Source organism: Apium graveolens, chromosome 10 (genome assembly GCF_009905375.1).
Source record: "Apium graveolens cultivar Ventura chromosome 10, ASM990537v1, whole genome shotgun sequence".
Taxonomy (NCBI): Eukaryota; Viridiplantae; Streptophyta; class Magnoliopsida; order Apiales; family Apiaceae; genus Apium; species Apium graveolens.
This window is the reverse complement of record NC_133656.1, coordinates 29,462,253-29,485,767: the sequence shown is the minus strand read 5'-3', so window position 1 is coordinate 29,485,767 and position 23,515 is coordinate 29,462,253. Positions and strand designations below refer to the sequence as shown.

Here is a 23,515-nt window from a genome sequence, read left to right as displayed (position 1 = left end):
AGCATTTAGCATAAGGATCTGTATCTAACAAGTACTGACAAATAATAACATACCATGCTTCAAAAATATCAGCAGACTTAATTGTCAGAGTTTGAGAACTGCCCTGAAATCATTCCTAATTGATTCACCAATCTTGTGATTGTAGCTTCATAAAGAGTCTTGGTGAATATATCTGCTACTTGCTGATCTGTTGGAATAAAGACCAATTCCACTGTACCAGCTTCCACATGTTCCCTTATGAAATGGTATTTGATACTGATGTGCTTAGCCATTGAATGCTGCACTAGATTTCCTGTCATTACAATAGCACTTTGATTAGTATAGTATATAGGAATAGAAGAATAGTCTAACCCATAATCCAACAGCTGATTCTTTATCCATATAATTTGAGCACAACAACTTCCTGCAACAATATATTCTGCTTCTGCAGTTGAAGTGAAAATTGACTTTTATTTCTTGTTGTACCAACAAACCAATCTGCCTCCAAGAAATTGGCAGCTTCCAAAAGTACTTTTCCTGTCTATTTTGCATCCTGCAAAATCAGCATCTGAATATCCAATTAGCTTACAATCTGAATCTCTAGAATACCATAATCCCATATTCATGGTGCCTTTGAGATACTTGAAAATTCTTTTACAGCTAATAGATGAGGTTCTCTAGGGTCAGCTTGAAACCTTGCACAAAGACAGTTAGCATACCTGATATCAGGTTTACTAGCAGTCAGATATAGGAGTGAGCCAATCATACCTCCATATTTAGTTATATCTACTGAAGAACCAATATTTAAATCTAACTTGGTTACAGTGGCCATAGGAGTTGATGCAGTTGAGAAGTCTTGCATTCCAAATCTTTTGAGTAAATTCCTGGTGTATTTGGATTTATTTATGAAGATTCCTTCATCAGTCTGTTTGACTTGTAACCCCAGAAAATAACTCAATTCTCCCATTATACTCATTTGATACCTGGACTGCATTAGCTTTGCAAATCTCTCACAGAGTTTATCATTAGTAGATCCAAAAGAGATATCATCAACATATATATGTACTAACAATAAGTCCTTACCATGGTATTTATAAAAGAGAGTTTTATCAATTATACCTCTTGTGAAACCACTTTCTAGCATAAATAGAGCAAGTGTTTCATACCAGGCCCTTGGAGCTTGCTTCAATCCATAGAGTGCTTTATCCAGTAAGTAGATATGATCTGGATACTTTGGATCAATGAACCCTGGAGGTTGTTCAACATAAACTTCCTCTTCGAGTTCTCCATTTAGAAGTGCACTTTTCACCTCCATTTGGAACACTTTAAACTATTTGTGAGGAGCATAGGAAAGAAAGATCCTTATTGCCTCTAACCTTGCAACTGGAGAAAATGTCTCATCAAAATCAATGTCTTCTTGTTGTGAGTAACCTTTTGCAACCAGTCTTGCTTTGTTCCTTATAACAATGCCCTCACTGTTAGTTTTGTTTCTGAACACCCACTTTGTACCAACTACAGATTTGTTCTTTGGTCATGGCACAAGAGTCCAGACTTTGTTATTTTGAAATTCATTGAGTTCTTCTTGCATTGTTGTGACCCAGTCAGCATCTTGTAGAGCTTCTTCAACCTTTTTAGGTTCAGTTTGAGATAGAAAAGAATGGTAGAGACATTCATTCTGAGTGGCTTTTCTTGTTCTTACACCACGGTCATGGTTTCCAATGATTAAGTCAGGTGTGTGTGACTTAGACCATTTTCTTGCTGATGGAAGTTGACTTCTAGAAGAAGAATCTCCCCCTTCATCCATGAATTCTCTGTTATTTCTTTGATTAGTACCACTGTTGTTTCCTGATAATCCCCCTGAATCAGTGTTCCCATATTTATCAGTATTTGACTCATCAAAGTAGGAAGATGAGTCTGATGATCTTTCTACTAATGTTTCTTTAGTTGAATCATTTGAAATAGTCTCTGGATTTGAATCATATTTCTCCCCCTCAACATATGCTTCAGTGTCAGAAGTATTTCCACTATTCCGTGGAATCTCAGAGCTTTGAGTGATATCAGGACTTACTGTATAAGAGTCAGGATTTAAAAGTTTAGCATAAGGTACTTCATTTTCAAATCTCAGCTTGTCATGGTCATCTGTATTTTCTAGGCCTGTTATCTTTTTGTCATCAAAAGATACATGTATAGACTCCATGACTGTTCTATTTCTCAGATTGTAAACTCTGAAGGCTTTTGTAGTCAACGGATAACCTATAAATTGTTGGATTTTTAACGCAGCGGGGGCATGGCAAAACACTTTTACACATACAAAATCCAAATAAAAGCATATAAATCGTGAATAAAAATTCGAGGGATCGAATCTAATCTTTTAAAATAATTTGGAGACAATGATCAGAGATCCTTAGCAGTTGCTCCTCAAGTGTGAAGCACTCCACCGGTATCCACCAAGAAAACGATGTTAAGGAGGAGGAATAAGGTGGAGAGAATTGGGTTTTCCAAACTTTTTGGGTTTTCGGGTTAGAATGTGGGTTAGAATAAAATAGGGACTATAATAGTGTATTTATAGGCAAAATTTTCAGCTGAAATTTTCCCATAAATAATATTATTATTATCCCATTTATTATTCTCATTAATAATTAAAACACATTTTAATTATTAATCCTTTTTCTAAACACTTTAGAAATAATTCTCTCTCTTGATTTAATTTCCAAAAATTAAATCCTTAATTAATAATATTAAGAACTTTTCTTAATTAATTTATAATCAATTAAATCTCATTTAATCAATTATTAAATTTGCCAATTAATTATTTATTTCATAAATAAATAATTATTAGCCATTATTAATTAATTCCTCCACCATTAAATCATTCTCTTTTTATGGTGTGACCCTGTAGGTTCAATATTAAGCCGGTAGTAGAAATAAATAATAATAAAACTATTTTATCATTATTTATATAAATTCTCTAATTTATTAAATATGATTAATTAATTAATCACATTTATTCTACATCGTGAGGAATACTTCTCAACATATCGCGACTATCCGGATAATATGAATTCACTGCTTAGAATACCAAGAACCTATTCAGTGAATAGTTACCGTACAATAAACTCCTTCTACCCTACAATGTCCCGATTAAATACAAGGCATGGATCTAGTGTCAAGCCTATCTAATTTAATCACTTTGCTTACCATTTACTATGCGTAGTTCTATGCAAATTAGAAACTCCTTTCTAATTTCATTTACTCTGGCCAGAGATTCCTGAACTAGCATAAGTGGATCAGCCTTGAATATTTGCTTCCTTCACTGGAAGGGGTAGATCCTTTATTGATCATACACTATCTTCGTGTACAAATTCCTATACCCAGAAGAGCCCTAATAATTGTCCCTGGAGACTAAGAACTAAACCAAAGCATAGTTCAGCGTACACAAGATGATTATGATGACCTCAAGTCTAAGGATACTTGTACAAGATACTTGTACAACTATCACTATATGAACAACTGCTGACACGTGAGTGAACTCCATCAGTTGTTCAGCTATGCGAGTCATGTTCAGTGAACTTATTCCATAATAAGCACCTACATACTAGCTATAGTGTCACCACACAAATGTCTATGAGAACAAACATCCTTCATAATGAAGCAAGCATAGTATGTACCGATCTTTACGGATTATTAATTACCAGTTAGTAATCCTATGACCAGGAACTATTTAAGTTTAGAGTTATCATCTTTTTAGGTCTCACTATTATGATCTCATCATAATCCATAAAAAGCTTTACTCTAAACTATGGTATATCTTATTTAAACACTTAAATAGATAAAGCCCGTAATAAAAACAAAACAAGTCTTTATTAATATCAATGAAATCAAAACAGATTACATAAAAGTTATTCCTAAATCCTAATACATGATTGGACTTAGGACATATTCCTTTCAATCTCCCACTTGTACTAAAGCCAATCACTCTGGTATCTAATACCCATCTTGTCTTTATGACGATCAAAGTGACTTTCATAAAGTAGCTTTATGAGTGGGTCTGCTATGTTGTTATGTGTGTCAACTCTATTTCAATACAATACAAGAAATGTTACTGCGCTCCCACTAACCCTTTTGTAGACGTATGGTTCATCTTCGTTTTTGATAAAATCAAACTCTTTGATTGTCTCATCATAACGAATGTTCCATCTTTCGAGAAGCCTGCTTTAAACCACATATGGTTCGCTGCAGCTTACACACTAGGTTTTCATTTCTCTTGGAAAGAAAACCATCTGGCTAATTGCCAGATCTCATAGTCGTAGTAAGCAGCAATCGCAAGCAAAATCCGAACTGATTTTAACAGGGCTACAGGTAAAAGGTTTCATCAAAGTCAATCCATTGCCTTTGTTTGAATCCTTTTGCCAAAAGCCTGGCCTTAAAGGTCTCCACCTGGCCATCTGCTCTAATCATTCTTACGTATACCGTATATATAGATTTCTTTCCGGATTTCATGGCACTATGCCATTTCTCTGAGTCAACACTACTCATAGCCTCATTATAGGTCACAGGGTCGTCATCATCAATGATCGACAACTCATTGTCATTCTCAATGACAAGGCCATAATACCTCTCAGGTTGGCGAGACACTCTCCCTGATCTATGAATGGGCTATTCCACAAAAGGTTGTTCAGTCAGAACAGGTGTTTCCACTTGATCCGTAGTAGTTTGTGCTTCTTGAACTTCATCAAGTTCAATTTTGCTCCCACCGTTTCCTTCAAGAATAAACTCATTTTCCAAGAAGGTAGCATGTTTGGAGACAAACACCCGATGATCGGTGCAAAAGTAATACCCTAAAGTCTCTTTAGGATATCCCACAAAACTACATTTTCCGGATCGATATTCCAACTTATCTGGGTCAACTTTCTTGACATAAGCTGGACATCCCCAAATCTTAACGTGTTTAAGACTCGGTTTCCTTTCTTTCCATATCTCATACGAAGTTTGAGGAACAGATTTTGGAAGGCACCATATTCAGTAAATATGCTGAGGTTTCCAATGCATAACCCCATAGGAATACTGGAAGATTTTCCTAGCTCATCATGGACCGAACTATGTCTAACAAAGTTCGATTTCTCCTTTCAGATACCAATCTGGAGGAGTCCACTGAGAGACTATACCATTTACTTTGAGATAATCTAGAAACACTCCATTAAAGTATTCACCACCTTGATCTGATCGAAGAGTTATAATACTATGTTTGGTTGTTTCTCCACTTCATACTTATATTCTTTGAACTTTTCAAAGGCCTCAAACTTGTGTTTCATCAAACACATATCTGAATCCAGATCTATCATCTATAAAAGTAATGAAGTATGAAAATCCACCCATGGCTTGCGTAGGCATTGGTCCACATACATCTGTGTATACCATTCCTAGCAAATCTGCAGCCCTCTCTCCATGTCCACTAAATGGAGACTGCAGTGCCACTATGAAGTGAGATTTTCATCATCCCTTTTCTTTTATTAGTTTGTTCAATCTGAAGTAAATTATGTCATATTTATACAGACCATTATTTAAAGTACCACGTCCATAAAGAATATTATCTCTAAGAATAAAACATTCATTATTCTTAATAATAAATGAAAATCCAGCCAAGTCTAACATGGGAATAATATTCCTCACAATCGAGGGAACAAAATAACAATTATTTCAAACAATAGTCTTGCCCGTAGGCATATGTAAATGAAATGATTTTACATCTTCAGCAGCAACTCTTGCTCCATTTCCCATCAGTAGAATCACCTCCTCTTCTTCAAGAGTCCTACTTCTCCTTGGTCCCTACAACAAATTGCAGATTTTAGAACCATAGGCGGTATCTAATACCCAAGTAGAAATTTGATTTAATGACATATTCACTTTTATCATGAACATACCTGAATCAGAAGCGGTAGTCTCACTACCCTTCTTCTTCTTCAATTCTGCAAGGTAAACCTTGCAGTTCCTCTTCCAGTGCCCCACCTTGTTACAGTGAAAGCAAACAACTTTGCTCTTGGGGTCTTCAGCTTTTGGTGGAACCGGCTTTTCTTCACCTACTTTCTTCTTCTTGGAAGAGTTCCTCTTCCTTTTCTTAGGATTAGAACCTTCACCAATTAGAAGAACAGAACTCTTCTTAGGGGGAAAATTCGATTCCGCAGTCTTCAACATGTTGTGGAGTTCAGGCAGGCTGACATCCAACTTATTCATGTGAAAGTTCACAGCAAACTGCGAGAACGAACTCGGAAGCGATTGCAAGACCAAGTCTTGGCTCAGCTCCCCATCCATGGCAAAACCAAGTTGTCCAAGACGTTCAATCAAATTGATCATCTTAAGTACATGGTCATTCACAGATGATCCCTCAGACATCCTACAACCGAACAGCTCCTTCGATATCTCATATCGAGCTGTCCTCCCTGCCACATCATACAACTCTTGTAAATGCATGAGGATAGTGTGAGCATCCATATGCTCATGTTGCTTCTATAGCTCAATGTTCATGGAAGCCAGCATGATGCATTGAGCAACATTTGCATCATCTATCCACTTACGATACATAACATGTTCATCATTATGTGCATCACTAGCAGGTTCAGTAGGCTTAGGTGAGTCAATCACGTATTCCAGCTTCTCAATCCTGAGAACAATTCTCAAGTTTCAAAGCCAGTCAGCATAATTAGGACCAGTCAATTTGTGAGCATCTAGTATGCTCCTGAATGATAGTGCAGAAGACATAACGTACAAAGTAAATCTGTAAATGATAAACACATAACAACACTTAGCAAATATTCGATTTCATTTTAAAAATACTATATGAATCGGGTCTTTATTCATAAGTGGCTCCCACTAGTTTACCTAATTTATTCAACCCCCTACGTGAAAAATTAAGCATTCATAATGCTAGTGGGAATAGTGATCCTACATTCCATTACACAACCCCGGCTGTGGCACGAAATGCCATGTAATGTTCAATAGGCAGACAACGGCTGTGGCACGTAACGACCTTTAGATTCTTATTCAATGTACACATCTCTATGTAATAGACAAGTATTTCTTATTTCGAAATCAAAGCCCTCGGCTGTGGCACGAAACGACAATGATTCAAAAATAAGAACTACTTTCTACCATGTTGGAAGGCTATGACCGACACAAGCCCGTTGTATCATTGGCCAATTAATACTTGATATTATTTAATTTTAGAGGGATTATATTACGTTACAATCATAATCATATTATAAAGAGATTCTTCCTTTTAAATTAAATATTTCAAATCAATAATCAATAATCAGATGATTCCCAGATCGGGTGGAGCATTGTCAAGAGGCGTCACTTAATAACCCTTTCTTACAGATAGAAATCTGTTATTGACAGACTCATCCTTTCTCTCATATCGAAAATTCATATACAATTACCTGTTTCACAAACACAATAATCTCATGATTGTATTCATAATATTATTCTTAAGGTTATGAAACAATTTCACTATACTAGGTTGTCTAACAAACGCCTTATGTTTATTTAAGTTCACCTAAATCTATCATCGCATGATAAACTAAGCATATATCACATATATCAACATGAATAAACATCAAGGTAGGCATATTACATCATCTAGCATATTAGTCTAAGTATTATACATCTCTATGTATCACATGAAGCATTTAAAATCAATTCAAACGATCAAAAACAGCTTTAAAACACTTCATGGAATATAAACAGTTCAAAACTTTTATATAAACTAAAATTGATCACTCCATTAGATCCGTCTCGAAAAAACGAATCCAACGGTATATTGCACGCCTAAAACGGAGTTACGAAACTCCCAGAAAATCAATTTTAATCTGGACAGTCGGGCTGTAACGCATTACAAGAACGCGTTACAAGCCCTGTAACGCATTCCGGTGATGCGTTACACACCTTTTAAGCCATTTAAGGGTGTAACGCATTCCGTGAATGCGTCACAGGTGTGTAACGCATTCCCGGAATGCGTTACACCCCTATTTTTTTTTATTTTTTTATTTTTTCGTTTCTTCATCCGCCGCCGCCTACCTCGATTGACGCGCCTGACAGACCTGTCTCTTTCCTGTTGTTCTTTCCGTGCCGCAGAAGAGCAGATGAATATAGCAGACAATAGTACAGATATATACAAACATATATATATACTTTATATACATATATTTATACTTATTTAATTACGAATTTAATTACAAGAACTTCAAAAATTCATAATAAAAAATCTATACATCATAAAATTATGAAAAAAATACCTAGACGATCTACAACACTTGTAGAACCCAGATCAACATTCAAAATTAATCTGATAAATGATTTCTCATCAGACAAAATTAATCCATGATATAACTTGTAAAATTCATAATTAATTCATACAAGCACATAAAATTCTGAAATTTTTACCACATATCTATATGCATACAACCTATGCTCTGATACCATTGTTGGATTTTTAACGTAGCGGGTGCATGGAAAAACACTTTTACACATACAAAATCCAAATAAAAGCATATAAATCGTGAATAAAAATTCGAGGGATCGAATCTAACCTTTTAAAATAATTCGGAGACAACGATCAGAGATCCTTAGCAGTTGCTCCTCAAGTGTGAAGCACTCCACCGGTATCCACCAAGAAAACGATGTTAAGGAGGAGGAGGAAGGTGGAGAGAATTGGGTTTTCCAAACTTTTTGGGTTTTCGGGTTAATGTGGGTTAGAATAAAATAGGGTCTATAATAGTGTATTTATAGGCAAAATTTTCAGCTGAAATTTTCCCAGAAATAATATTATTATTATCCCATTTATTATTCTCATTAATAATTAAAACACATTTTAATTATTAATCATTTTTCTAAACACTTTAGAAATAATTCTCTCTCTTGATTTAATTTCCAAAAATTAAATCCTTAATTAATAATATTAAGAACTTTTCTTAATTAATTTATAATCAATTAAATCTCATTTAATCAATTATTAAATTTGCCAATTAATTATTTATTTCATAAATAAATAATTATTAGCCATTATTAATTAATTCCTCCACCATTAAATCATTATCTTTTTATGGTGTGACCCTGTAGGTTCAATATTAAGCCGGTAGTAGAAATAAATAATAATAAAACTATTTTATCATTATTTATATAAATTCTCTAATTTATTAAATATGATTAATTAATTAATCACATTTATTCTACATCGTGAGGGATACTTCTCAGCATATCGCGACTATCCGGATAATATGAATTCACTGCTTAGAATACCAAGAACCTATTCAGTGAATAGTTACCGTACAATAAACTCCTTCTACCCTACAATGTCCCGATTAAATACAAGGCATGGATCTCGTGTCAAGACTATCTAATTCAATCACTTTGCTTACCATTTACTATGCGTAGTTCTATGCAAATTAGAAACTCCTTTCTAATTTCATTTACTCTGGCCAGAGATTCCTGAACTAGCATAAGTGGATCAGCCTTGAATATTCGCTTCCTTCACTGGAAGGGGTAGATCCTTTATGGATCATACACTATCTTCATGTACAAATTCCTATACCCAGAAGAGCCCTAATAATTGTCCCTGGAGACTAAGAACTAAACCAAAGCATAGTTCAGTGTACACAAGATGACTATGATGACCTCAAGTCTAAGGATACTTGTACAACTATCACTATGTGAACAACTACTGACACGTGAGTGAACTCCATCAGTTGTTCAGCTGTGCGAGTCATGTTCAGTGAACTTATTCCATAATAAGCACCTACATACTAGCTATAGTGTCACCACACAAATGTCTATGAGAACAGACATCCTTCATAATGAAGCAAGTATAGTATGTACCGATCTTTGCGGATTATTAATTACCAGTTAGTAATCCTATGACCAGGAACTATTTAAGTTTAGAGTTATCATCTTTTTAGGTCTCACTATTATGATCTGATCATAATCCATAAAAAGCTTTACTCTAAACTATGGTATATCTTATTTAAACACTTAAATAGATAAAGCCCGTAATAAAAACAAAACAAGTATTTATTAATATCAATGAAATCAAAACAGATTACATAAAAGTTATTTCTAAATCCTAATACATGATTGGACTTAGGACATATTCCTTTCACAAATATTACTTCATCAGCTTTCAAATCAAACTTGGTCAGCTGCTCCGGATGAGTTTTTAGAATAAAACACTAACATCCAAAAATATGAAAGAATTTTAAATTTGGCTTCTTTCCTTTCACCATCTCAAATGGTGTCTTCCCATGCTTGTTGATCAATGTTGCATTTTGTGTAAAGCAACCAGTTTGCACAGCCTCAGCCCATAAGTAGGTAGACAATCTTGCTTCTTCTATCATGGTTCTTGCAGATTATATCAGAGTTCTATTCTTTCTTTCAACAACTCTATTTTTTTGTGGAGTTCCAGGAGCAGAAAACTCTTGTTTTACCCCCTTGAGTTTACAAAACTCTTCCATAGAGCTATTCTTGAATTCAGTTCCATTATCACTTCTGATGATCTTCACTTTGTATCTTGATCCTTTCTCCAGCTCCCTCACATGATCAAGAATAATGGATGGAGATTCATCCTTGGTGTGTAGAAAATACACCCATGTGTATCTTGTATATTCATCAATGATCACAAGTGCATACCTCTTCTTGGAAATAGATATAACATTTACTGGACCAAAGAGATCAACATGAAGTAGATGATATGGTTCAAGAATTGAGGATTCAATTTTACTCTTGAAAGATGTCTTCCTTTTTTTGGCTTTCTGGCATGAGTCACATATGCCATCAAGAGTAAACACTGCATTGGGAAATCCTCTTACAAGATCTTTTCTCACAAGTTCATTGATATTGTTAAAGTTGAGGTGAGAAAGTCTTTTATACTAGTTCTAGCTGTCTTCCACAGATGCTCTATTGAGTAGACAAACTTTTGAATTATCAAAATTTGTGGAGACCCTAGCTTCATACAAACTACCATGTCTTACACCAGTCAATGCGATCATGCCATCAGATTTATTGACAATTTCATAATGCTCCTTGTAAAAGCTGACATGGTAAGCTCTGTCACATATTAGAATCACACCAATCAGATTATGCTTGAGTCCTGCAACTAGAACTACATTTTCAATGCTGACATTTCCAACTTTAATTTTGCCATATCCCAGGATTTTTCCTAAGTTTCCATCTCCATAAGAAACGTTTGGGCTAGCCTTCTCCTAAAATTCTGATAGCAGGGATTTATAACCAGTCATATGTCATGAGCATCCACTATCCAAGACTAGAGCATTCCTCCTATCACCCTGCAATCAGCAATTTGAATCAGTTAGTGTTTTTAAGGACCCAGAATTTGTAACGCCCTCCAGACCCGGGGTATAAGTCTGGGGGTTACTAGCTAATCACCAAACTTGTACAATCTGAATAACAATAATAATGAAATGTATCTAAACCCATTTAACACTAACCACGATGTTTTTAGATTGAAGTATGAAAACAAGAACCACTAACTACTTTATTACAAGCAAAAATTAAAAATCTTACAAACTCTCATTATTACAAACCATTGTCTAACCGGTTTTAAACTAAGTTTATCTTTTATTCAAACACACACACTAACTATCTACACTCCACCTGCTCAGGCAACTCAAAACTTTCTTCCTGGATTGGGATCAACACCTTGGGTATGAGAGGATCCCGAGGCTTGACCCGCTTCTTTACCACTCGAGTCCTGATGGGTTTCATATTCCTTCTTAACTGGAAACAATAAGGTGAATAACACAAAAAGGGGTGAGCCAAAAATTGCTCCACAAGTCCGCAAAATATAAACAGTATTAAAGCAGTTTAAATGAATCGGTAATCTGGGTACATCTACAAAGACATAACCCTGCGAGAATAGAAAGAAGGCCATTGTTGGCGAATACAAACGAATTAAACTGGACACAAGTTCGCACCTATACCCTGCTGATCAACCAGGATACAGTGCAGATCTATATCTCCCTATATATATCCAGTCGGGCACCAAGGCTCTACGGCCCATCTCAAGGATCCGGTTATGTCCCGGTCCTTAGGATCAAGTAAAACTTAATCCCAAAGTATCACTATCCAGTCCATGGTGTAGCAACTGGAAAAATCGGTATGCTTTGATATATTCTAATCACCAGAATATACCAATGTGTATGTGTAAAAATTGGAATATGAATAAGGAATTCAAAGAAAAAGGAGAAATCAAGAATTGAAATGAAATATGAACAAGAGAATAACAAGTGTGTTTCAGTGTTTATGAATAACGATCAATAGACTGCAAGCATGATATAAATCTGAAAAAACGTCACTATTATGAAATTAGAATAGGGGAAAAACTTGCCTTCCACGCGATTTACTCCAAATATTTCACCTTCGTCTATCACCCGATCAACCTGCCTTGCTGGCTTGGCTTCTACTAGAGAAATAGACTGGTTTAGTCATCTCATACTTCAATTGCGTCTCAAACCGACTTCACGTCATTCCTATTGTCTACCCATGCGCGTATTATTGACTCATATATTATTTATTAACAAGAAAGACTCAATTAACCACATAGTACACATAAGCACATGAGCCACATAATCATTTTAATGGTTAAAATAATTTTTAGAATCAAAATCGACTCGCTGTTCGCTTAACCGATCATTATCTGACTCGTTTCCTATTTTTCAGGATTTATCGGACTCGTCTCTGCACGTGATTCGGCTTATAACTAATTTCTAGAAGAAATTAGGTTTTAATATTATTTTTAATGAAAATATTTTATTTTTCTGAGTCAAAGGGCTTTCATTTCGCTTGAATCGGACAAACGGTCTAATTAATATCAATTAAACACAGATAAATCAATTTATTATTCAATATAAATAATTATTACAAATTATTAAACCCTAAAATAATTTTTAAATCATTATTTAGGAAAAATCAGAAGTAAAAATGATTTTTCTATAATCTTTGAAATTAAAATAAATTTATTATGATTTATTGAAAATTATTTGATTAATTATTAAAATAAATAATCATTTTTTAAATAATAAATAAATAATAAATAATTCAAAACTAATTAAATCTGATTTTAAGGAAAATATTTCAGAATTATTTATAATATAAATCAATTAATTAAATAAATAATTAATCAATTTATAAAATAAATAAAACGGATTTTTATAATTAAAATAAAATAATAATAAAATAATTTCCAGAAACATTTGTCAGAAATCAAACTCTGACAATTCAGATCAAAACCAGGTAATCTGAACGGGTCAAACGGGTCAAAATCCGGGTCGTGAAGAACACGCCGGATTTTGCCCAGAATCCGGCCACTGGAATAACTTCCGGCCAGCCGTTTTCAAGCAAAAAACGGAACCGTTTGGTTCGTTTTTAAGCTGGGATCAGTTCTAAATTGTTTTGGCAATCTAATTCCGGCAACAACATCACGGAATAACCCTCCCATCAATTTCTCTGATCAAAACCGACATTAACTCCGGCCAAATATCGAAATCATTCGTCTGTACATGAAACTCAACGTTCTATAGTGCAAATCAAAGCTAAGAACACATACAATCAAACCCCTAATCTTTCAAGAACCAAATATTCACCAAAATCACGAAGGTATAATTTAAAAATTGAACATAAACCCTAATAATCGAATATACTTATCCAGAAATCGTTTGTTCAATTAAACACCATAAATCGACTATAAATCATCTAGCAAAGCTATATCAATCATCAAAACATCAAAATAACCCTAGAATCAAAAAGCCCTAATTCGAACATAAACCCTAGAAATTGAAAATCAGAAACAATGAATTAAAACTTGAAATTGATGAAAAAAACAGAAAGAACAGATTAAAACCTGTGATTTGAGTACTCGAACTGCTTGATTTGGTGTAGAAATCAGATCAAAATCAGTGTTTGATTGTTCAACCCGAATTTGAAACCCGACCCGGTTTTTGAGAGAATTTGCAGATTTTACAGATTTTTAATAATTAATTAATTATAATTAAATAGAAATTAGGCTATTTATAGTAGGTAAAATAATACTCCTAATTTAAATTAAGGCCCTAATTTTTACATCTTTTAAAATTAATTGGCCCCTAAATTTATAATTTTTGAGTATTAAAATTTAATTTATAAATATTTTATATATATAATATATATGCCAAAATTTCCCAAAAATTGTGAATAATGCAAAAAAACAAATAAATGGTATAAATAAAAGTCCTATAATTTTATAAAAATAAAAATGTGATTTTTGTGGGGGTTTTAACACCCAATGGGGCCCGAAAAAATCATTTTTCGCGGAACGAGAAAATTTGTAAAATACCTAGATATTCTGAATAATGCGATGGTACAAGTCGTTTGATGAAAAATAAGACCCATTATTTTATTTGAAATATCAGCTATAAAATCATGATTCGGGTCGTATAACTTTTAATATGAAAGCTATAAATGCAAAATAAAATATCTGAAAAATACCCTGAAAATACCTGGACGATACAGAATACACGTAACACATAACAATTAGGGTTTTACAGCTAATTACACATAAATGATACATTAACACACATAATTTATTATAAATACAATATAATACAAGCGTAATTTTTCCCAGACGTTACATCCTTCCCCCTTTATAGGATTATGTCCCCATAATTTCCCTAAGAAAACAAATGAGGATATTTCTCTAATATCTCACTCTCAAGTTCCCAGGTTGATTCTTCAACCATAGGATTTCTCCACAAAACTCGCACTAAAGATACAGACTTATTCCTCAACACTTTCTCTTGCCGATCTAGAATTCTTACCGGCTGTTCTACAAAAGACAAATCAGGTTGGATATCTACCGGTTCATATTCTATAACATGTCTAAAATCGGGATTATATCGCTTAAGCATTGATACGTGAAACACGTTATGAATATGTTGCATGTGAGGTGGTAAAGCTAGCTCATACGCAACTTTTCCGACTTTCTTCAAGATTTCAAATGGTCCAACGTATCGTGGCTTCAATTTAGCCTTGTTTCCAAATCTGGTCAATCCTTTCCATGGCGATATTTTGAGTAACACGTGCTCTCCTTCTTGATAGTCCATATCTTTTCTAGCTTGATCTGCATATTTGCGTTGTCGATTCTGTGCTGCATCTATTCATTTCCGAAATAAGCTCTATCTTTTCTTTGGTCTGTAGAATTGATTCTGGACCCAAAATCTTGCACTCTCCGACTTCATCCCAATACACTGGTGATCTGCATTTCCTTCCATATAAAGCTTCGTAAGGCGGCATTCCAATGCTCGTGTGATAGTTGTTGTTGTAAGAAAATTCGACTAAAGGTAAATGCTCGTCTCAACTACCTTCAAAATCAATCGCACAAACTCGTAACATATCTTATTGTTAGGTCACACACACTGTAGAAGGGGGTTGAATACAGTGTTTACTACAATCAAATCGAATATAAGAACTCAAGTAACAGAACACAGATTTTATTCAACACAATAAACTCTGTTACAATATAGAACTGTCCTCTCTTAGTGATGAACAAATTATCACGAGAGCTGCTAGGGTTACAAAGAATAATAACTTCGATAATGATAACACATATAGTGTAAACCCTATGCCTGTGTTTATATACTACACAATTACAAGATAAATTCTAATTGATATGGAATATAATTCTGCTTCCTAAAATATATCAACTAGTTATCTTTTCTTCCAAGTATTCTATTCTTCATAGAATTCTTTCTTCATGCATATTTCTTTATGTCTTAGTCTCGATCTTCTTTCCTTTCAATCAGCCGCCTGCCTTATCTGAAAGTCATCTTAAGTCCTGATATTATCTCCTGATAAATATCTTCTGACAACTTAAGTTCTGATAACTTAAGTTCTGATATCTTAAGTTCTGTCTTCAGTATAAGTGCTGATTTCCAGTTAAGTACTGATTTGTCCTGTTAGATAAGATCTGAAAACTAAACACAAATCATTTTACACATGACATTATCAAATATATCTAACAATCTCCCCCAACTTGTAAATTAGCATAATATACAAGTTCAACAGATATTTGATGATGTCAAAAACATTAAGTACAAATGCATGAGAATTTGACTAGATAACTACAACTTACAGTCCTTTCAGCTTTACCATCTTTAACTTCTGATAACAGCTTCAGTCTGTATATACTTCAGAATTTAAGCAGTTGTAGATCTTTGACTTGGCTTCAATTTCTGATCTTTTTGATATCAGGAGTTGTTCTGAGATAATTCTTCAACAAACATCTCTCAGCATATTCAAGTTCATTGACCATCCTCCTTTTAGCATTTATCAATTCAGCTGTATCTTCTCCAGTTTGAAAAATAGCTGCTCTGAGATCATTTATCTTAGCTTTTCTTATCTCCTGATCTAGTATAATGAGATATGCCTTGTCAGACTCTAGATTGAATTCCACAACCTTATAACCCAGAAAAGTAGTTATAATCTTAGCAGAGTTAGGCTTCATTTCGACAATATCACCTTTGTGATCTCTGTACTTGGGACAGTATGTACTGTCAGTCTTTACAGAATAAAGCTTCTTATGTCTTTGAATTTGAGACTTTAAATAACCTGCAGCACTATCTGTTAATCTGTTTCTCACTTGAAGTAGGAATAGAACATGTTCCAGTTCTTCAAAATACTTCAGTTGTATAAAATTCTGCCTAATATGGCATACCCTTCCATCTGTCATAAAATATAACAAGATATGTTCTTTCAAGAAGGTATGGTAAACCATTTGTACAGATTCAAGTCGATTCAATCTTTCAGGAGTTGCTCCAACACTTGGTTCACTTAAGGAAGTTGGATCATTGGTAGTGTTGTGTACTCTTCTTTCATCAGAACTACCCAATCCAGATTTATCTCTTGCTTCCTTTCCTGTAACAACTCTTGCTTCAAAACCACTTGTTGCAGTCTTCGAAGGTTGAGCTTGTTTAGCTTTGGTGAATCCTGGTAGGAGTATCTTTGAAGGTTTATCATGAGCAATGTCAGAGGTTTCCTTTTCCTTATCTTCTGATATCAAGCCAACTTGAGCTATGTCAGAGGTTGCTTGCTTCACTGTCATATCAGAACTTATTATATCTTGACTCTGAACAACATGGGCCATGTCAGAGGTTGTTTGAAAAATCTTCTTATGCATCAGAGTAAGATTAGCATCTTCTTCATCATCAATTATTTCTTCATCCATGACTGGCATATAAACCTTTACAGGTTCATCAACTTTTTCTTTGCTCTTGGACCTTGGATCAATTTCCATTTGTGATTTGGCTTTAGTTTCCTCGGAATTTGTTCTTTCCTTTATCACAATACCCTTAGGTTTTGGAAATTTCTTTTCAACAACAGAAGATTTAGATTTTATCTTGACACTTTCTCCTTTGAGTCTAGCTTCTTCTTCCTTTAGACTCTCAAAGTCCATTCCTGGATTTTCTTTAAGAAATAACTGCTTTGAAATTTCTTTATCAAGTTCCAGATGTTCACCAGAACTTATCCTTTTACCGGTATCAGAACTTATTCTTCTCTCAGTATCAGAACTTGTTCCTTGACTTGTAATTCTAGATTTACTTGATGAAAGTCCTTTGCCTAGACCTTGACCTCTACCCTTGTTAGAGTTTCCCTGGTCATCATTTCCATCATCATTTCCTTTCAGTGTCTGAATAGATTTGCATTTGGACTTAATCACTTTCTCCCCTTTTTGGCATGAGCAGGTAAAAGAAGAGAGACAAACAATTCCACTGAGGATTGGATCTCATTGAGTTGATTTTAGTGAGAAGCTTGATTCTTCAGAATTTCTTCAATTTGAGTTTGTTGCTTCTCCTGAGTTTTCTCAATGTAGGCAATTTTGTCAAAGACTGGCTTGAAAAATCTGTTTTTTCAAGTTTTACATTCATATCTTGCGGGATCAAGGTTTCTTGAATTTTATTCACCTTAGCATGGGTTGTTGAGTGTTGACCTTGAAGGTGCCTAGTACTCAATGCAGTAACTCTCATCTGTGTCTTGAAATCCTCATTTATCAGAATTTCATCAGCTTTTGCCAGATGCTCAGCAAGAATCTTTTCAGAAGGAACAAAACTAACTGTGTTCCATTCCTTAGTCCGCTCCTTTCCTCTAGGAGTTTCACTCCAAGGTACTGGTGCTTCCCCTGTAACAAACTTCTTGACTAAATCAACTTTATTAACTATTTGTTGAGGTGCATGTCCTGATGGACCAGCTGCATCAGCATCTAAATTAGCAGCATCTTCACCTGTAGTTTCTTCATTGGCAGCATCAGAACTTGTAGATCCTGCAGTATCAGCATCCTCAGATAAAATAGCAGTATGTGAGGCTATAGAGGCTTCAATATCTTCCTCTAAATTCTGATCTGCATCCAGGTTCTGATTAACATTCAAAATTGAAGTTGTTGGTGGAGTGAGTTGAATTGGTGGAGCTTCCAAGTACAAAACCTCAGGCACAATCAGGTTATGAATATCAAATTCAGCACTTGTACCTGGTTCTTCAGTATGTACTGGATCAACTATAGGTGACATAGGGGGTGTAGGAATTCTGTCTTGAGCAGTTTCTTGTTGTGCAGAAGGAAGTGATTCAATAACAATTGATTCTGTTGAGATCAGAGATTCCTGATCCCCTTCCTTAGCTGCTTTCACTACATCCTCTGAATCTGACTCAACTATGTCCCTGTGAGCTCTCTGTTTCTCTAACTTTTTCAAAGGTGGAGACACTGTAGGAGCTTTTTCATCAGAATTTAACTTTTGAAGCCTTTTGAGGGGCCTAGAACTCCCAGTTACAGTATCTTTCTGAGAAGAAACCTTCTCAGCTTCTAGAACAACAGGTTCTGATATGGGAACCTGTTCCTCAGTTATTTCCTCAAATCAACAGAATTTAATCAAAACATCCATCACAAAATAGAATTAAAAATTGATGAAGTAAGGATTAATAAATTGCAATTAAACATGCACAGTCACATAATTTAAGAAACAAAGAACAAATCTTGTAAAAGAAAATTTCACTGATATATCAGATGAGTACATTTCATAAAATTTATCAATTACATGCAATTACAAGATAGTCCTATTCTACGATTCTTAACATCAACAGCCTTAGTCCTAGCCTAAGAAGACCTAACGACTACTACTTCTGCTGCTGACGAAAAGCACTGCAAGTCGGATGATCCGTTCTTGCTGACGGAGAGCTTCTCTTCATTCTTCTTCCAACCTATCAAGATGGAGGTGATACTCCATTGATAAGAACAAGAGTTTTGTGTGAACCTCTTGTGGAACCAAGTTCCAAAGCTCATCAGGAATGGCGGTGACATGCCACTCCTGTTACCATTCATCACAACTCAACTCCATGTTAAAGGTTTCATAGTTTAGGAACATGTTGAAACGGGCAATTTTTGTTGATATGAATAAAAATAGAGTAAGTTTGTGAGAAAATGAAAGATGTTTTGGCTGGAATGAATGATCGGTTTAAATAACCAAAAGAATACTAGGGGATGCGAGGACTGTGTAACAATTACAAGTAAAAATAATGACCCCTCGACTCCCTAGACTGATGTGTAATAATAACAGTCAGTAAAAGATCTAAAGCCAGAGTTAATGGGTACACGAGATATAATAATAATTACTGTGCGCATGCAGTTTTTCAAGACATACACGCTAACCACTAACCAATAATGATTATGACTGTTTTATCTCACATAAACCAATATTCTGTAAAAATATTATCGTTCAGGTAATGACCAAAAATAAACCAAGTAAATAAATACTGCCACGTCAGCCTCAGAACTTGATTATTATCAGGATTTAAAAGTCATCAGAATATGGCTCCTTAACTCGAAAAGTGAATGTGTATTCCAGTAATTCTTGACACAAATACTGATATGGTTTCATCAGAACTTCCATCAGAACTTGTCCTCAGAATTTATGCAATCTGACACATAAACTGTTTATCTAAAATAACATTTATCACCACAGTAATTTTAATCATTCATATGGAGTGTAAGTGTGTGCATTAAGCTAAATGTCAGACAAAGAGTAAAGTCTGATTCACTTCAGTACATCTTAGAAATAAGGCATAACTAAGAACTTTGCTCAAAATCTGTCATTATTCTGAAGTCGACTTTAGAATGAGTTCATGCATGAGTCCACCTCAACTGTTTTGTGCTCATTTTATGTATCTTTTAAAATTCCATTTTACAGTGGCTTCTCAGTGTAAGTGAGTCACGACTGCTTATCAGAATTTATGTTGTTATCAGAGTATTTCTCCAGTAATCATAGAGGGTGAAAAGTCACCAAGAAAATTTTATTTTGCTTTTCTAATGCATATTACTTAATACCAATGATAAGTGGCATTTTATACCACTTAGAGCGTCTTAAAATGGCTTAAATTGGTGTCTTGAAATCAAGTATTTTGTGTATTTGATGCGTTTTTCTAGTGTTTATGCATTTCAGGGTTTTAGTTGCATTTCGGGGGAGGAATCATCAAGAATAAGCCTTGGCATATGTTCACCATTGCGAGAGGAAAGAAACGGGCAGATTACGGCGAAGAAACGGAGCGAAATTAGAATTTTTCCAGTAGAGGTCTGAGCGCCCGCTCAGCATTGCTGAGCGGCTGCGCAGCGAGCTGAGCGCCCGCTCAGCTATGCTGAGCGGCCGCGCAGGGTCGGGAAAAATGACAAATTATTTTAGGACTTCTACTTCTATTTGGTTTCCACTTCTATGTAATCTGAGTTTTATGGGACTATTATATAAGTAGATTTGAGACGTTTTTCACAAGTGTGGATTGAAGAAGATTGTGTTTTTACGCAAGGAGTGAAGGAGATAAGGAAGAAGACCGATTTAGCACACCGCAACGAAGAGGAAGCATATATTCTTGTGATTCTTGTTTCGTTGTAATGTTGGATGCTAGTTTTCTGGATTTGAACTTATTTACTCTTGTGATGTACTCTGTTTTAATATAATTAGTTTAGTTATTATTTTCTTGTGTTTGTTTATCATGATTTCATATGAACCCATGATGACGATAAGTGCTATTATGGGCTAATCGTGATCATGGGGTTGCAACGGATTTATTATGGAATTCTTTAGTTAATTGTTTAATACTTTAGTGTGTGATGATTGCATGATATCTAGTATTAGTTGTGCGTATTCGTCTTATGTGCGTCGCGAACATATAAGATAGGGTGTTAATCTCTTGTGAAGCGACGGTGGATCTTGAGATTTAGAACTTGCCATGCTAGCATAGGTTCATGTACGTTGTGCATGATTAGTGGGTAACTCTAACAGTTTTATTTGCCCTATGTAATCAAAAGGAATAACTTGTGCTTAAATCGTTGTGTTGTCAATTTCTGTAGACATATGGGAACTCAACATAATTGATGACTATTCAACTTCTATCTTAATTGTGGATGCTTGGTAGAATGGTATTAGCACAATGAAAGTTGGCTTTTATCAGTTTTGTGTTATTCGATTAATATCATCACTGTCACATGCTAAAGGTAATAACAATGGCTATAGAAGGAAGTAATAATGAAGTTGTGATCTCATGAGTGTTTTATTATTGATAAATTGAAGTGTTAGTTAAGTGATTAATTAAGTAGTTAATTATAGTTAATATTTAATCAACAATTTTAAGTGTTAGTGTCTTAACATTGAGAAGTAATCATACATTGGTGAGTGAGTTTAATTAGACAATAATTTAGTCTGAGTCTCTGAGGGAACGAACTAGAAAGTATTCTATATTACTTGCGAACGCGTATACTTGCGTGAATATTAGCGCGTGTTTTCGCCCTAACAAGTTTTTGGCGCCACTGCCGGGGACTCGGCAGCTTTGTTTAGTTTATGTACTTACCATCATTGGTCATTAGGACTCAGTGATTAGGACGTAGTAGTTACTTATTTTTTCCGGTTGTGTTTCAGGTACTTTAGCAAGCGTTTATGCAAACTCGTTCTCGTGCTCGCAAGAGGACTTTAGATACAGTTGAGGAGACAGACGAAGTTCTTGATATTCCGGAGAAGTTAGATTTTGAGGATTCGGATTCAGGAACTGAGCAGAAAGAACCAGTAAACATGGGAGATCGTATTGTCCAAGCTGATCCAGCTCTTATGGATTTTTCTCGGCCTAAAATTGATGACATTCAGTCAAGAATCCTTCATCCGGCTATTCAAGCTAACACCTTTGAAATCAAGCCAGGCACTATTCAGATGGTGCAGAATTCTGTTTCTTTTGGAGGAGCGGCAACTGAAGACCCCAACATGCACATAAGGAATTTTGTCGAGATCTGCAGCACTTTTAAGTATAATGGCGTGACTGATGAGGCTATCAAGTTGAGGCTTTTCCCATTCTCACTGAGGGATAAGGCTAAAGACTGGTTACATTCTGAACTAGCTGGGTCCATCACTACGTGGCAAGATCTTGCGCAAAAGTTTCTGGTGAAGTTTTATCCGATGGCAAAGACTGCTGCTATGAGGAGTGCTCTTACTCAGTTTGCGCAGCAACCTACAGAATCTATGTGCGAGGCTTGGGAACGCTACAAGGAAATGTTGAGAAAATGTCCACATCATGGAATGCCGGATTGGATGGTGATCACTGGTTTCTATAATGGTTTGGGGGCCCAATCTCGGCCCATGCTCGATGCAGCAGCTGGAGGCGCCTTATGGGCTAAAAGCTATACTGAGGCGTATAATCTTATAGAGACGATGGCTGCAAATGAGCATCAAAACCCAACTCAGAGGATGACGTCAGGCAAGGTAGCAGGTATTCTGGAAGTTGATGCAGCCACCGCTATTGCAGTCCAGCTCCAAGCGCTATCAATGAAGGTTGATTCTCTGGCTACGTATGGAGTGAATCAAATAGCTATGGTTTGTGAGCTTTGTGCAGGTTCTCATGCTACGGATCAGTGTTCTCTTGTCAACGAATTTGTTCAGTATGTGAATAATTATCAGCGACAACAGCAGCCTGTGCCAGCGACCTATCATTCTAACAACAGAAATCATCCAAATTTCAGCTGGGGGAATAATCAGAATGCTATTCAGCCACCATATCAGCAAGGAGTGAGTAAACAGTTTAACCCACCTGGATTCCAGCAACCTCAGCAGTATGCTACAAGGCAATCATATCCTCAACAGGGAAGTGCAGCTGCACCTACTAGTGCTGATTTTGAGGAACTTAAGCTGTTGTGCAAGAATCAGGCAGTTTCTATCAAGACCTTGGAAAATCAAATCGGTCAATTAGCCGATGCAGTGCTCAATCGTCAACCTGGCACTCTTCCCACTGACACGGAAGTACCAGGCAGGAAGGAAGCTAAAGAGAAAGTCAAGGCTATTACCTTAAGGTCTGGAAAAGTAGCTGATGCTGAAAAGGCAAAAGAAGTAGAAGCTGAAATTAGAGGTGAAGAATCTACGCAAAAGGAGAAAGCGGCGGAACCAAGGAAGACTACTGTTGAACACACTCTGCCTGAGGCTAATAC

The 23,515-nt window shown here is 35.5% G+C and overlaps 1 non-coding gene across 1 annotated transcript; it reads right to left on the bottom strand.

The window, feature by feature from the left end:
• Positions 1-22,508: 22,508 nt before the first annotated feature.
• Positions 22,509-22,615, bottom strand: LOC141694121 (small nucleolar RNA R71). Its single transcript, XR_012563449.1, has one exon. It is a non-coding gene; the product is annotated as a small nucleolar RNA R71 (small nucleolar RNA).
• Between the last annotated feature and the right edge of the window lie 900 nt (positions 22,616-23,515).